The following is a 12,229-nucleotide window of genomic DNA, read 5'->3' as shown; positions in this document are numbered from 1 at the left end:
GGGGCCAGACATGGACTGTCACGCGCAAACAGAGAAGCTCACTTCGAGGCGAGAATAGCCACCACCCTCTATGGAAGCATTAACTACCGCGAAGGCCACTCTACCTGAACCGACACTGACAAACGGACCGTCACGGATAGCCCACTAATTGATAAAAAGGGCCAACGTCGAAGACCCGTGGGAACGACGTCGACATCAGGTTCCCAGTTTGCCACGTCGTTGCCTCGTATGCGGGTGCGATCATGCAGCTTTCACGGCGGAGTCTGGCAGGACGGTGCGACTTCACGGGAGGGATCTTGATAACGATTTGAATATCGTGACTGACCGAGACACGGTCATCGTCAAGTCACCTAGGCACGACGACTGCTTTAAGAGCGAGCACCTTTGGTGCAGTGTGTGTCTTGCCATGTCCTGACGTCTGATAGCATTTGTGTCCTGATGCGTTCTGATGTTTGCTCAGGCATGTAGTGCTCCTATATGGAGTGGGCTTTCATGTCTAGAGCCAGTGTTATTAATCTAAAATAACCCCCTTTGCTTTCGCTTCTACTCCCGAACGTGCTCATCTCAGTACCTGGAGGATTCCTGGCCTAAAGGCTACCCTGAGCCGCAACAGGTCAAAACAAAATTTGTGCATTTAATGTCTATATCATCTTCGGAAGTGGTAGCCTAGTTACTATGGCACTCCCTTGCTAAGGTCGGGGTCGCTGATTCGATCCTGGTCGCAGCTGTTGCATTTATATGAGGACGAAATGCGTAAACAATCGCCTATGCTTAAAGTTACGTGCAACTTAAAGAACCACAGGTGGTTGTAATAAATTTGAGCTCCCCCATTAGGGCGTGCTTCATATTCACATGGTTTTTCGGCACCTGAAATCCCAGAGTTTCATTTTTTTATTTGCAACTTCTTCATATAACCATAGCTCTCCAGGGCAGGGACAAGATCTCGTGATCCAAACACAAAGGATTACGTCGAGCGAGTAAATGCGACTCTACACAGCTTTTAAATTAAAGCGCGATCGCACGACTCATTCGCAAGGTTTCGCGTGGGCAAATATCATAACAGAAATGTTCAATTTCGCTCACAATTCTAGCTACTTGGTGTTGCATACATAAGACTTTATCAAACCACGAAAATCAAATGTTTTCAGGCACAAGTGGTTTATGACGAACATTGCTAGCGCCACGCTCTATCATGGTTCGCAATCGTCAAGCATGCTTTACGCTATATTCTTGGAAGTAACTGCGATTACCTCATTCTACTTAATAGAAAAATACTGTTTCATTAGGTTAGCATTGGAATATTTCTGTTGAACACCCCTGCAGACTACCGGAGACCATTTCGAAGAAATCACTTTATTAGCGTAGAAATAAATTTATAGTTATATAAAAACAAGAAAGCGCAGGAACACCTATGAACACGTTGGTGCGCCTTTGTACACGCGAGAGAGAGCCACTCAAAGATCTCTGGGCAAATAGCTATGCTTACTGGTGGCCAATTTTTACGAAGCCTTTGGCGAAATTTCAGTGCAGTATTTTGAATTCTGAATGGTATTGCTATAAAGTCACTGTGTTGTAATATATATTTCATTACGCCGTTATCATGAGGTCCATAAAGCTCAACCGTAATGATGATGCAAATATTGAACTCCCTGGTTGTTCCACTTGCTCTCATTAGATGCTATCTGCTCGTACAACGTTGCGAGGGCAATCAATCCACACAATCTTGAACCCGCTTTCCCACAGAAATCTTGGAATTTAGGAACAAAACAGAAATTTTAAGGCCGGCAATGCCCGACACAAATTAGGCAGCACTCACGGTGTGTTAAAAAAATCTCAGAGGCAACGTGCTGGTATTTACGTCATACATCCGCTAACCTCCATGTACAATCGGAGTTTGCTTAGGTGCAATCTAAAGGTTGCCAATAATGAAATACTACCAGCCTTGCAGTTTTACTAATACTGCGCTAGCGTAGATGTCCGAAAGCTCTGATGTGATGTTGTAGCTTTCCACACCCAACTGCGCCATTGCAGCGATCAAGCTGCAGAGATTACGCTCGCCTGCTTTAGTGGCAGCACCCGACATGTAGTGAGTTTAGATATTAAGCGTCAGGCTGGTTAGCTGGCAGTGGCGGGTGCCTACTCTCAACAAGTTCCCCTTCTGACTGGAGAGCACTCAAGAACATAAAAGCCAGCATGCTACGGCAGACCTTCCTAATTATTTTGCGCAGCTTGTCTAGTGACCACATTTTGCAGCAATTGCTTCTCGTGGTGCCTTTAGTAATTGCTTTGTACGCCATTTCACCACGGTGGAACGTGCAACATGGCATATCGTAAAATAATTGAATCGAAGAACAAGGGCATTTATCGAATGTGATAACTCCACGCATGTGCGTTCTAGACGCATAATATGCAGACTTTGCAAATATTTTTTTCTTGCATCGCTACCAACACTAACATCGCACATGCAACGGAAACACGAAATAAATGGCCATCGCAACTGTTACTCGCAGCAAGGAACGATGAGGTAGGAAACTCTTAGGTGTCCATTTTAGTAGGTACGAAACTGCAACAGTCGGACATGCTTGCATGTGGTGGCACTGAATATAAATGTCGTCTAAACTCCCACTCCTGTATAAGCGGCAATGCCCCTTTATGAGAAGCAATCTTTGGTTGGGCCTTAGCAGGCAGAGGTGGAATTCCTTCGCATCAGTTTACCCATGCTCAGAAAGCCAAAGTGCGTCTTGTCGCCACAAAGGCACAAAAGCGAGCGTATTAAAACCCGCCAATTCATCTTCCATGAACCCTAAAACGCGCACCACAGACAAGCCTGCACAGTTCATTAGTGTGTGCGCCTCCATGTGTGCGTGTCTTTTTTTTTCCTTTTTTTAGCGTTTTCCTCTGCCATCTTTCTAAACCCTATCCCCCATCCCCAGTGCAGGGTAGCAAACCGGAGACTCATATCTGGTTAACCTCCCTGCCTTTCCTTTTCATTCTCTCTCTCTCTCTCTCATTAGGTATTCGAGTTGCGAAACCAAAAGTCACTTGTATAATACGACCTATTTGACTCATGGTCGCTATGAGTCTGTAGCTTTGTGAGTAGATATCATTCTTAACGGCAAGATTATTCTAGTCTATTACTTCTAGTTGTCTTGCTGATATCAACTACAAATTTTAGCAAGTTTTCTTTCTTCAGGATTGCCAGATTTCTCGGAAAATGCGAGAACAATTGCGTTTGGAAACCAATTGCTGTCTTGTGATGTTTTACTTAAGTACTGGACTGTTTTGTTGCGAAAGATTAAACAGTGAATATGCTGAAACGGTAGAGACTTTCATTACGAAAGTATTAAGATCAGAATATTCAGAATCGGCGCATTACGTTCATTTCGAAAGTGTGTCCCTGTGTGTCTTCATTTGTCCCGTCTTTTAATCGCACTGCCGTACACCCCTTGAAGATGCAGAAACGGCACATATACTTTCGTTGCGAAAGCATTAAAACGCGAATATGCGGACGCGGCACAGATACATGCATTACGAAAGCATTATAACGCGGACAAGCAGAATCGGCACAAGAACATTCCTTTCGAAAGTATTAAAACGCGAATATGCACAAGCAACATGCCCATTCAGCCAACATGCCAGAAACACGAAGCACTTATAATTATGAGACACCAAGAATGAGCTATACGATCGGTCTACCTTTACCGTCTGCTTTGTTTTTCAGTTGTCTGCGATTGAGGTATTACATTGCAGTTAGAACTAGTATTATCGAATAAGTCGGTGCGCATTTATGAGCTAACGTGCCAGCTAGCAAATGGGTACCACAGGGACCTGCAACCCCGCACAAGGTGCCCTTGCGGCTCGCGGTTCACCGCACAAATAGCCTACCTGCCTCGTTTTCTTCCATTCCATTTTGATGGAGCTGCTGATATATTATGGCACGCCTTCGAGGGTCATGCTCCTCGGAACTGTATCTTCACTAGTGAGGCATTATGTTGGCTTCCCAATGTAGCCAATATGTGATTTATTGACTCCTTGTTTCGCAATCGCTCCTGGAATCGAGAAGCTACCATGAAGAAAACTACTGCAATTACTTTAAGAACGTCTTCTAGACAATCGGGCAGCTTTGATTTGGCCAGGAATGTGAATGGTGTACGGTGGACAAAGCATTTACCGGCGAGGCTAGCCTGTTTCTATTACTCGTTCTCAGTGATAGGACTTCTGTTATGAATTCTTTGTTTATTTTGCCAGGAGATAATTTCGGCCTTTGTGCATTTTCTCAGATGTTAGGTCGTTCATGACGTTTATTTATTTATTTATTTATTGTACCCTCAGCTTTACAGCATTGAAGTAGGGATGGCCATACAACGAACACTGACAAAGTTGATCAGGAGCACTTTAGATAAAATAGAAAATTATAAAAAGTAGCAAGAAAAAAAATGAGTGAAAGATAATGGCATGTTGTCACAGGGTACATGGAATGACATTGTGATACACACTTCATTGCGCTATATATATATGCACGCATACACGTGCCAAAAAAAGGAAGACCCGAGAAAAATGTAACAAAATAAACAACACATCAGAAGGACCTTCTAAGTTCGCGGAATCCTTCTGGGTTAGTAATACTTGCGATTGAAGTGAGCAGGTGATTCCAGTCACGGCAAATTTTGGGAAGAAATCAGAGGGAAATATGTTACCGTGTTTCCTCGAAGAATATGAACTTTCCAACGGCGATCAAGGCACGAAGATATGAAAGGAACAAGCTGCATCCAACGTGATATAAGTTTGCTATGGCGATAATAGATCTTTTAGCAAAAGGCAGAGGCGAGATAACTTTCTGAGCATGACTAGAGTAGGGAAACTGAGACTATTATAGCGTAAGGTGTTGTGGGCTCATAGCAATAGTCATTTCGGTTGGCGATGGCGTCCACCGCCGTCGCCGGTATTCATAGCAGCTATCGCCGGGATGAGAAAACGATACCCTGTTCGCACCAGGATTGAGCCCTGGCCAGTTGCGTGGGAGTCAGCCACTCAACCACTGAGCCGCGCCAGAGATTGCTAGCATTGCACGGGCAGACGCCCTATAAATGCGCCCTATCGTGCGAGGAGGCAGGCAATGTCACATGTGCGCCCCGAAGCGTCGATGAGTGCACCTTTTGCTTTGGGGCTGCATATTATTACACCAGGTAGAATGCCATGCATAGCAGGTTCAGAAGAAGCGGTGCAAGGCTGTAAAGAAGATTGAGGGAAGAAAAAAAAGAAGTTTAAGGACATGTTTACAAGAATGCCAGAAAATATATTGTGCACTTTATTAAATCGAGGTGGCTACGTCACTGTGACACCGCCACGTTTCAAAGGTGATGCCAATAAATCATCATGATCATTATCATCGAATCGTGTCACTTGCCTCGCAATGCCAGAAACGCGCCGCGTAGCATCTATACGTGCGCTCTTTGCATTGCTGTAGCATATTTTTACATGCGAAGGTACCTCACGTAGCAGTTGCATAGGTAAGAGCACAATGTAAATAGGAAAGTCTTGACAAAGAAATACAAGATTGTGGAGATTTATAAATACTGATGTAATTAAAAACATGTATGGCATACTTTAATAATTCAAGCAGGATAGGTGACAGTTTTCACAGTCCCTTTTCAAAAGGAACGCCCTTAACCATTATCATCGTTAGCATTGAATCGTGCCGTTAGACGTGCGATGTGACATCGCGCAAGCGATGTTCGTGTCACATCGTGTCACGTCGTCGTTAAAGTCTTCAACTTTGCATTGCAGTGCCGTTACATTCCACCTAGAGTCTCGGTACGTAGCGATTGCATGTTGTAGTTGCATGCTGACCGTAGCTGTACATTTTTAACTCAGTCAGGCTAAGTGGCTATTTGTCACCACCCTGTTCCGAAGGTGATGCCAATAAATCATCATTATCATCGTTGTCAACAGCAATCTGTCATGCCACGGGTCGAGGGATGAGATATGTGCGCGACATAGTCTGGGTACCTGTGTTTACTCTTCGGCAAACGTTATGGCGCCTCCTGGCCAGGTACGAACCGCTGTTGAAAAAGGGAATCTCGAGCTACGCGCGTGGCGGCAAGGAGGCAACATCAGACTCAGCAGACCGCTGTGCACAACGCAGAACAAACCGCAGCTCAAGCAGCAGTTTGACATCGGCGCGGGGCGAACAGTTCTGATCCTTCAGTGAAAACGGCGCAAAGAGACTTCGCCGTGAAGACGCGGTAGCGCGGTGGGGCCGAAAATGGAGCTAATATATAGGGCCACTCCTCCAGCCTACACTGTGACTCTGCTGCGCGCACCGCGCAGGGCTGTGTCTTTGTTTTCCGTGGTAGTGACACTGGATGTTCGTTGATAGTCGGAAAGTGCGAAACGTTCTGAGAGATCTTGAACTGCTTCGAACTTGTTAAGTTTTACCTGACCGGGGTCCCATACGGACGAAGCGTATGCCAGCACAGGGTGGACGTAAGTTATATATAGCTATTCCTTTAATGATTATGGTGCAAGAGAGCAGTTACGTTTTAGAAAACCGAGATTGAGATTGGATTTCAATATTACGGAATCAGTGTGATGAGCCCTTGACAAAGAGCAAGTAATGTGTGCGCCAAGATATATCGAACAAATTCAAGCGAGATCGCGTTCAAAGAATACAAGTAGTTACCCGTCACCACGCACCTTTGCGTGGTGACGGGTAACTCTCATTGTTTTACATTTAGAAATGTTAAGTTTCATTTTCCAGAGCTCGCAACAATGCGTTATACTATTAAGGTCTACTAACAGATTATATAGACCTGCTGGGCTCGTCTTGTCAGCCTGCAATATGAAGCAGTGTGTCATTCTGTGCACAAACGTTTGCACATTCACTTATCTGTGGATTGTCGAATGACAGATATATTTCCAGCAATGAAGTGCTTCCATGCTACATAGTAGAAACGGTGGTCACAATAAAGATGCGTAAAGCACACTTGCAACCATTCGAAGAACAACCACGACAAATCTTAACATTTACCGCGTTTACATTCACAGTAAATCAATACGAAAATTGAATGACAGTGCCCAGCAGGTGGGCGCAAGGACCTTGTAATAATGATCCAATATGTTTGGGGGGAAACTGGACCCAGAAGAGACCACGCATCGAAGCAACGATACATTCACGTAAAATAAAAAAAACATATATAATTGACATCAAAGAGAAAATGAAAACAGCAATCGAATATAGCATAACTGCAGTTTAACTAATAAAGTTAACTTTATTTTTTCAGCGGCATCTATCCAGGTAGCAACTTCTAACGTGTAAATTCTAAAATGTAAATGAAGGTCACAAGGCAATATTCTATTGGGCAATAGTCCATGGTTGAGTTTTTCTCCCGTAAGTATTTTGACGAAACACTGTGGATGCGCGAAACAACAGATGAAGGCGGATATCTTTACGCTTTTTTATTCACCAGAATGAAGTGATGCTTTCAGTAAATTTTGTTCGAAATAATGCTTTTTGTGGTATTCGCTCGCAGTACATGGTCTCCGTAAGCATAAAAGTGCTTGTCGGTTGCGCTCTCCAGCCTTGAAGAGCTCACTTGATATGCGTCCTCCACCGCCTTTAAGGTCGTCCTGTCGACTCCCGTTTCGAGACCAAACCATTCACTCGCGCAAAAGAAAATGAAGAACGTGGCCTGCAAGTTTGAAGCACTCCTCTTTTGAAAAATCGTAAAGAAGCCTGCTCGGTGTGTACCGCAAAAAAAAAAGAACAACGATGGCCTTTTGAAGTTGCGGACAACTCGTGCCGTGAAAAATCCCTGGGATAAATGTTTGATCTTAAAGAGAAGATTGCGAAATGCGGAAGCAAGCGAGAGGAAAGGAATGCTTCTCACGCGTGCTGCCGAAAGTTGAGAGAGGGACAGAAGAAGGAAGAGTAGCCGAAGCTGGGTGCAAAACAGAGTTCTAGGGAATGCTCTCGCACACCAGCTTTAAGGCGTCAGTCTTACAAACTTCACTGTTCCTCGCATGGCTTGGCCCTTCGGTAGGTTGGGTTTGGTCTTTTCAGAGACGGAAGTTCGCGGAAAGAGTTGTTCGACGTGGGCTTTCGTTTTGTTATCTCCGCCGCTTTTGCTGGTGTTCTGCTGCGGAGGCACGTGAGGTTTCGCCTGTTCCGGGACGTTGCAGCTGAGACAAACCCATAATAGTTACTATACGCCTCGGTCCGTCTTGATGGGTGCAGCCATACTGAAGTGAGAATAACCAACTTGCAAGGAACTTTGTTTTCCTCCATGTTAATGAAACCAATCTTGTGAGAACATTCAATATGTGTAGTTTCTTCTGAGGAAAAGTTAATACTCAAAAGCACGCTAAACCAATTTTGGATATTTTTACCGAAAATAGGCTTGGTTTTCCCTTGCTCAAAGCCCAGCAGTGTTACTTGTTTGAGTTGGTTGGGTTTCGTTATGTTAGGGTTGAGTTTTTCCACACGCCATAATAAAACGCCTTTCCAAAACAGGGGCTGTATTCCCAAGACTTTTCGTCCTTAAGCGCTCTTGACCATTGGCTTGCCGCTATCCCTAATAATATGTCTAGAATCAGGAATCAGGCGTGCTAACATGTCTACCGTAAAGCGCTTGTTGCGAATACGGGCTCCTGCATTAAGTACAATACTGCTAAATGTACATGACATCGCTAATTATTAGCTTAAATACCATGGCTTAGGCCCCATAATGAATGGATAAAATTCAGTTCATCAACAAGACTTCTCAATTTGTACTGTTGCGAGGCCATTTATGGTACAAGCCAGTTAAGCCTCATGGAATAATGTGGTGCGGAATTCACAAAACTTATCTTGTGTTTTGCTGGCAAATTTCACTAATGTTCTGGCCAGCACTATTTCTCTGGAAATAAACATGATGATTCGCTGAGATTTTCTTTAGCAACGATTCTAGCGTTATAGCTTTTACCAAATACAGACCATAGCGTTTTATTGCCCACTTACCGCATACAATTTTATCCTAATAGAAATTCTGCGGATGCGCAAATCATGTTCACGTCATCAGCACCATCGTTCCCATCGACGCCGGTGCCTTCATCGTCAGACTGTGACGCACTGCCACGGTATCGACACGCACGCGAATACAGCGCGTGATGGAATAGGTCTCCACAGACGCACTTTGCATTGACTGTGAAAGCGACAAAGCCAAGTTGACGCAACCTCACGCTCTGGTCTATCGCCCTTGCTGAAGTCGGGACACCTTTCCGACCTCCGCTACTGGCACGAGCGTTGTGCGCACAAAGTACATTAGCCTCATGATGAGCAGCTGTGTCCGAATTGCATCAGTGGCCTGAGCGGAAAGGAAATTAAACGTTGAGATAGGTTTATCTAATGCTTTCTCTATAGTTTCTGATAATCGGCCTCGGCCTCATCTTGTGCACCATTCTACTGCGATGCCTGCAATGCCATGGGCAGAACTCCTCATCACGTCAGCATTTTGAGACGCCTTCACCATAACCCTCAACCTTGCTATTGCCTCAGGTTGAATATGTTAATTTAAAAGCGAAGCTTCGTCTTTTTTTTTCGCTCTACCCCCGACATTACACGCCGTGGTTGCTTAGTGGCTATGGTGTTGGGCTGCTAAGCATGAGATGGCGAGATCGAATCCCGACCACGGCGGGCGCATTTCGATGGCGGCGAAATGCAAAAACACCCGTGGTACTTAGATTTAGGCGCAAGTTAAATAACCGCAGGTGGTCCAAATTTCCGGATTCTCCCACTACCGGAGTCGCCCTCATAACCATATTGCCGTTTGAGCACGTAAAACGCCATACATTATTTAAAATTTATTTTTACCCCTGACATTTCGTGTGCTGGCTCCTCACTCCTGTCTTGCATAGTAGAACGGAGTGCTGGACAATGTGCGAACAAGCACGAGATATAGGGTAAACAGAGGTAGCCCGCGGTGCCAGGTAATGCACATCAGCGCGGTACAGACCTCCAACGGAAGCGAACCATCATGACATGCAATCATCGTCACTCCGTCTTCATCGCTTCATCAATTCTTTCCATTGTCACAATATCTTCGTTGTCATGCCGTTTTCATTTTTCCGCCGTCTTCACTCCATTTTCGTCTATCTACCATGATTCTGTCGTCGTCAGTTGTCGTCATCATGTTCGCGTCACCACGTTTTCCTAATCATGCAGTGGTCGCAGTAATTCCGTGGGCTCAATACCGTTGTTCTTAATTATGCAATGGTCGTCGTCATTCCATGGACGTGATGGAGTTGTCAACATACCCTTACAATCAATCAGTCATGATCTTTCCTTCATCGTCATAGAGTCGTCGAGAGGCCGTCGGGTTAGTTCCATTATTGACATTCCTCCTTTCAGCATAGTCATATGATCATCGTGCCATCGTCATTATTACAGAGTCGCGATACATTGTCGCCATGTAGCCGTCGTCATCTGATCATCGTCATACCACTGTCAATACTCCAGCATCGTCATCCCATTACTGTGATTCACCATGGTCGTTCAATCTTTGTCATTGCAGCTTTATCATCTAATTGTCGTCATGTTGTCGTCATCATGCAGTCGCAACCATGCCTTTTTGTCAAACAGACATCAGCATTCCATCGTCGACAGCCCATTGTACTCCTACTGTCATCGTAACGCCGTCGCTGTCACACAATCGTAATCACTCCGCAACATAATAATGCAGTCGTCACATCATCGTTACCATTCTAGCATCATGCTCACAATGTTGTCATGGTGTCATGCTATTCTATAGTTGCCATTCCTGGTTCATGATGTCACTGTCATACATCCTGCGTCACCATTTTGTTGTCGCCATGATGTCGTGGGTGCTACATCGTTGCCATTCCATCTTCGTTATCCCCTTGTCGTCGAACAGTCGTCGGCATTCTAACCTCGTCATGGCATCGTCATCACGCTGTCATCGTCATACACTCGCTATTAATCCAAATTAGTTATTTACCTCTGCGCCACATAGGTTGTAACCATATCTACCGAACAACGTATCCTTGTTGCCCCTTCCATTCTTGCATTCACTTAGGATTGAACTTGTTCATGATTCTGGATAATATCGAACTGGCACACACATCGGAATCCTTCGCGTGGGTTTTACGGCTATGAAAGAAGGTTTGAATGTGTTCAAGAAGCTCTACAAGACTGCGAAAACAAACAAGGAAGCCTATTGGATCACAGTGTACAATAAATCGACAGGGACTGACAAAGTAAAGACACCATAAAGCGTTTTATTTTAGGCTGTGATCCAGTAGACATGTATAACCAACTAGCTCACCAATTCGTTCTAAAGAAGGAAGCACTAGCCAAGGAAACTAAATCACTAAAAGATGAATAAAAACAACCAAGCCAGTGCACTGCTGCATTGGAAGAATAGCCGCATCGGAATAACTTGGATAATAAAGGTGTTATAAGCTCCAAAGGTTAAAATTATATATGCCGTCTTGCAAGCTATAGGAGTTAAATGTGGTTGACATGTTGGAGCTAACGGATGTTGTTGTTGTGGACTTCATTGCTGTTAGAAATAAATCGTACATTATCGTCCGTTTTTGCCTCGCATCAATTAAAGCTGACTTTTCTACTAAGGCCTATGGTAAACCCATAGCTTGCCTCTGTGACTTCTACAAACAGTGAAAACTGCGTGCACGTAGCTTAGTGGGCGACTTTGACTAGACCTAGATTGATTAGTTTGCAAGCCGAAAAAACAAGCTGCATGTGAAGCGTTCTTATCCGGGTCAACCCAGTTTTTGAGTTTTCAGAGATTTCGGAGTTATGTAGCCTTAAGATTACATTGCCGAATAAAAAGCAGCTAGTAAAAAGAAATGAACAGGGTTCGGAAAACCAGCGTACATAACTTATACGTGAAATAACGCGTTTGTTCGCGGAAAGAGAGTGCATTCGACTACACAAATAATCAAGTGATCTTCGCGCCTCTATAGAATCATAATTACTATAGCAACACGGCTTCAAAGACCACCACCCATTGCTCTATACTGGCGCACTCAGTTTTTCATAGGAATGTCCAGAAATAGTATCCACTGTTGATAATTCTAAATGCGGTACTTTCATGAGAAAGAAAAATGCCGCTTAGCTAAACTGAGAGATCTACAAGATGAGAATTTGGCCAGCATCACGTGTGTCCGCTAAGCGAACAGTAGAGGGTACGTGGCAACCTGTGGGCATGCG

Source organism: Dermacentor albipictus, chromosome 5 (genome assembly GCF_038994185.2).
Source record: "Dermacentor albipictus isolate Rhodes 1998 colony chromosome 5, USDA_Dalb.pri_finalv2, whole genome shotgun sequence".
NCBI lineage: Eukaryota > Metazoa > Arthropoda > Arachnida > Ixodida > Ixodidae > Dermacentor > Dermacentor albipictus.
This window is presented reverse-complemented; position numbering follows the sequence as displayed.